The sequence below is a fragment of the Tursiops truncatus genome, chromosome 10, assembly GCF_011762595.2.
Source record: "Tursiops truncatus isolate mTurTru1 chromosome 10, mTurTru1.mat.Y, whole genome shotgun sequence".
Taxonomy (NCBI): domain Eukaryota; kingdom Metazoa; phylum Chordata; class Mammalia; order Artiodactyla; family Delphinidae; genus Tursiops; species Tursiops truncatus.
The window spans coordinates 8,034,813-8,039,587 of NC_047043.1; the positions used below are offsets into that span (position 1 = coordinate 8,034,813).

The 4,775-nt window shown below is 42.1% G+C and overlaps 1 protein-coding gene across 1 annotated transcript in view; it reads left to right on the forward strand.

Annotated features, from left to right (window-relative positions):
* The window catches only part of LOC101323402 (transmembrane protein 14C), a 177,991-nt gene that overhangs the window by 166,583 nt on the left and 6,633 nt on the right, over positions 1-4,775 (forward strand). The window contains exons 38-39 of the mRNA XM_073810327.1: positions 297-487; positions 2,919-3,121. The gene's annotated coding sequence lies outside the window, so the exon portion shown is untranslated. The remainder of the gene's footprint in view (positions 1-296; positions 488-2,918; positions 3,122-4,775) is intronic.

Below are 4,775 nucleotides of genomic sequence, written 5' to 3' on the forward strand. Positions count from 1 at the left end.
TTGTGATTATTCTCACTCGGTGATGGTGTCTTAGTTGTCTTGGTCATTTTTCTCGAGCCAGGAGTCGTAGCACGGTGTTGTGAGCTGAATCAGGAATAAACAGTGGCCTCGCATTCATCTTTGGTTCCCCACGTGAACGAGGGGAGACTGAATCCTGACATGTTTAACAGCATAAACAGCACATTCTTACCATTTTGTGATAAGCCCCGTTTTCCCTCTAGGGGGTGCCCACTGGACGAGAACTCTTCGAGCAGATACTTTGTCTGATCTCTTCACCATTTTATTCCAAACCCTAGTGCGATGCCTGGCACGTGGGGGTCACTGGAGGAGGTGCCTCAGCATTGTGGAGGGGATCGTGACTCCCATTAGAGTCCTGGGTGTTTAACCTCTGGAGTTTCCTTGGACAAAGTTTCCTCCTTGTCTGTTTGGAGAATTCCTCACCCATCAAGACAGCTCAGGCACTGTCTCCTTTGGGAAAGTTTTCGAGGTAAGCTGTTTTCAGTACTTCTGTTATTGTATAATTAAACGTTTCTCCATCTACGTTCTCTAAGGGCACGTATTTCATCTGGGTCACTTCTGTATCCCGAGTGTAATATACAGCACTGGGAAGGTAAGGGTTGATGAGCTTTGCAATTGAACATTACTATTTCTAGTAGAGTCTATCAAAGCCCATAGGATTAAACTAGCCTTAAAAAAAAAAAAAAAAGCCTAGTTCTACATGGACTATCTTTGGTAGAGGGCTTAAATCTTTCAGAGAAATTTGCCACTCGTAATATTTATCATTGGGGTCACAGTCAACAGGAAAGTTCATTTCCCTCGAAGTACATGACATCAGTCCAGGCAAAACTGTGCAGAATTTTTTTTCAGTGCTCAGATCTCACGAATTGAGGTGCCTCCCGGGGTCAGCTAGGTTCACAGGCCAAGTGTAAAAGGCTGCGTGGTGGTAATTGGCAAGCACAAGAGTACCGCCCCACCTCAAGGGAACAGACTGGTGCGTGCAAATGCCATGGTACGTGCCGGAGCTTGGAGAGCGCCCACGAGGGCTGTGCTGTCTCACCCCAGCTGGGCTGCCACAGGGGACTTGGCCCCAGATGGCATCATAATGGGCTCCCAGTGGGTTGCCCGTAAGAGCCATACTGACTGCATTTACAGAGCGCTCAATGAGGGTAGGACTTTCAGATTTACGTGTCCTTAGTGTCATCCCAGGGTTCCCTCAACACAGCTTCTCAAGACAGAAAAATGACCTACAAATCAGTAGCTTTTTTTTTTTCCCCCCATCACTGAAAGTCATGTGTTACTTACTGAAGGTCAAGGGATATTTTAGGTGGAGTGTAGTTTAGGTGTCATGAGAGTGATTATTTCTTTACCTGCCCTGGAGTAGAACTCTTCTTTAATGTGAATGTAATTTGATTTTGAAGAAAACCTAAATAATGAATTTAAGTAGTAATAATAAATTTAATAATAAAAACACACTGAACTTTCCCTTATTCGGAGACACTAAAACTTACTTAGGTGAACGTTTATCATGTATAAGCAGCTGCTAGTTTGCAACGACAGTTACTGTGCTTTAATGAACTGGTTCCACCCGTTGTTTAAAATAATGAAATCCCAGCAGATTAAGGGGAGGCTCTTTAGCCCCATGCAGAGAGGGCTCCACGCCCTTAAGTCTCTGCCAGGCTTCACCAAGGTCAAGCCTCAGCTCACATGCCTCTACTCCTGAGCTGCGGTGGCCTCCCGTCTGCCCGTCTCTGCGACGGGAGAGGCCAGGGCTGCAGAGCATGGTACCACGCTGTTTGTGCCTAATCTTCTCTCTCCAGCCAATCCAGTTTTCCTGCCCGGGTTACCCTGTAAAGCGGTTTTTGTGGTAACCCTTATATCCTCTGCTTAGCTAATTGGTCTTAACTTTTCCTTGTGAGTGACCATTTTCTGAAACAGTTTAACTTGGTGTATGAATACTACGTAAAGGTAACAATGTTACATAAAAGCCCACTGCTTACTGAATTCAACATCTAAAATTAACTGCTAAAATGTCCCTTTAAAAAACTCCTGAGTAATAGGTCACTTGCAACAGCACGTAGAACACATTTGAAACTTCTTTGAACCAAACAAAAAGAATCACAACATACTTTAGTGTACAAATCAATTTATTATACAACAATTATACAGAATGCTTTTTATCTACAAAGAAAAATGGCTTCTCTTGCCTCCCCGGCTGCCCCAATCATGATACGTTCTTAACATATAAGTATTTTCAAAGGAAAACCAGAAAAAGTGATATCCTTATTTTCCAAATAAGGAAGTCCCCAGAAACATAAAATGATATGGAAATACTGGAAAGAACTAGACTGGTCTCTTACACAAAGAGCTAGTTCTCCATCACAGGAAACAGCATTTTGCCTTAAAAATACTTCTCTCATGGGGAGGACTTCCCCGCTGCACAGCGTGCCTAAATAGTTCAGTTTATAATTTCAATGGGTTGAAATTTCTATATTTAACTCCATTAAATAACATTCCATTTTGTTACTTAAAAAAATTGGAATTAGCAACATATATGCTTACAATATTCATTTAAATGTTTTCATACCTATGAGTAAGAGGAAATTTATTTGGGGAAAAGACTTTTTTAACAAATTATACAGATTTTTTTTAAAGCTGTGCTTTAGGAAAATCACATTAAAAGTAAACGTTTAAAATTGTAACACTTAGAAACAGGTGAAGACATTTACCTGACTCAATTTTTGTGACTAAGACTTTATATAGCTCTGTATTTTTTTTTTTACCAGCCCTTGAATGCTTTAAGGCAATAAGTGTTTCATTAAGCTTCTCTAGAATTAAAGACCAAGTTGGAAATAAGCATCCTGAAACCTCTAGCCAAATTTGAGCTTGAAAGTGTAAACCAAGTTTTTTCCTTTGATCAGAGAGGTTTCCAGCTGCCTGGGCCTTCTCCTTCGGCTGAAGGATGCTGCCCTCCGTGTTGTGCTGATATGAAGCCCATCAAAGCATCCAGAACTGCAGGCATGAGGCCAAGTGGTGAGCCCAGGGCCTCGCTGACGATTAAACATACGCTGGAGCCAGTGACTGACCAGTGATGTCTGTCTTCTGAGTCTCATTTTTACCTGCGGTGAGTGCACTTTGGTAACAGATTTTAGCTCATGTCTGAGACGTAAAACTGAACTAGAGCCCAGCTGCTCCAGGGTGCTTCGTCCTCAGTCTGTCGCGGGTTCTGTCACAGAGGAGTGCTGAGCCATGCTCGAAGCGAGCCCTTGTTTTAAAGGGAGTTTCTGGGAGAGAACGAGACGTATAACCGTGCAGGTATGATGTGATGGAAGCGGAGATTAAGCACCCTAAAGCAAGTCAGTTTTAAAAAGCTATTTAGAAAGATCCAAGAGTAAGGGGGCATCAGACAGAAGATGTCTGTTCGGTAGAAATGGGTCAACTGGCAGAGAAGGGGCTACAGGGCACGATGCCCTCACCGTGAAGACTGGACTAAGGTCACCTTTCAGTGCGGCAGAATCCCAAGGGGCTTTTACAGGAAACAGAAGAGTTGGTTTCCTCAGTGTGTGTGTCAGTACCAAAGTGTGTTGTTTTGTTTTCCTGTAGTTTAAAAAAATTTTTTTTCCCAAATACTCATAAAAAAAAAGAAATGCCCCCAAAAGGACAAAGTCATTCCCAAACAGACTGTAATGTGTTGGGGCAATGGTGAAAATGCCTTTCTGGCACTTAAGCCTCTGATATCCACGTTATGACCTAAAAACTTCTTAAAATAAGGTAGGAAAGAAGATAAAGTGTCAAAGTTGGCAAATCTTGTTTTATAGGGTATAAAAATGTTACAGTATATCAATCTTCATCAGATCTTCAGAAAACATCCTCAGTTTCCATTCTTGGGACAATTTAATAGTAAGTAATAGCCCCACCGCTGGGAGAAGGGAGAGGGTCCTGCTGACCTTCCTCTGCTCCCGTGCTTCGCAGTGGAGCTCGTGTTACTTGGAGCAGGGAAAGGAAGCGCCGAGTTTGCCAAACTGGTGCTTTCCGTTGTGGCTCGTTCTCAGCCCGTGGCTCGGTGCCAGCACCTTCCCATAGCCCTCTTTTCCTATTTTCAATAACGTAACCTGCAAAGAGTGACAGCAAAGTATTTGGGGATAATACTCACAAGGAGGCGCATAAGAAATCGTCCGCAAGTTCAATGTCTATTTTGCCCCCAATGCTCATTAATTCTGACTTATTGATAGTCCAGTGACATACCATTCTAAGAAAAAGGGCCCACTGGACTCGAGTCCTTGTCAGAAAGGAAACGGGCAAGTCAGTTCCTGCTTTTAAAACTGAGTATTGCATCTGTATCCTAACCTGGGGCACCTTAACATCGGAGGTAGATGTGAATATATGAATAATTAAAGAAACCCAATTAAAACTGAGGAACTACTTCTACCCAAGCCCCTGAGCTGTGAAGGTTTGGTAGAAGATTTTTCTTCAAAGTAAAAAAAAAAAAAAAATACAAACTTTATTACCATGTCACTAAGTTGAGAATTAGGAGTAGTTGTGGGAATTTGACACTCCAGAGACCGACGAGAGAGAAAAGTTTTGCTGGGTTTTCCATTTATGTGACCATTTGAGTATTTTCTGGGGTTGATTCGTAAAGGAACAAATGGACCTGATTACTTTATGTACTGAGAGTTATTGCTGAAGATATATTAGAGCATACGCTGTATTTAGAAGACAATTAACATTTTGTTTTAAACATTTTAAATCTGAACAAAACTCTGACTTCTTATTTGCAG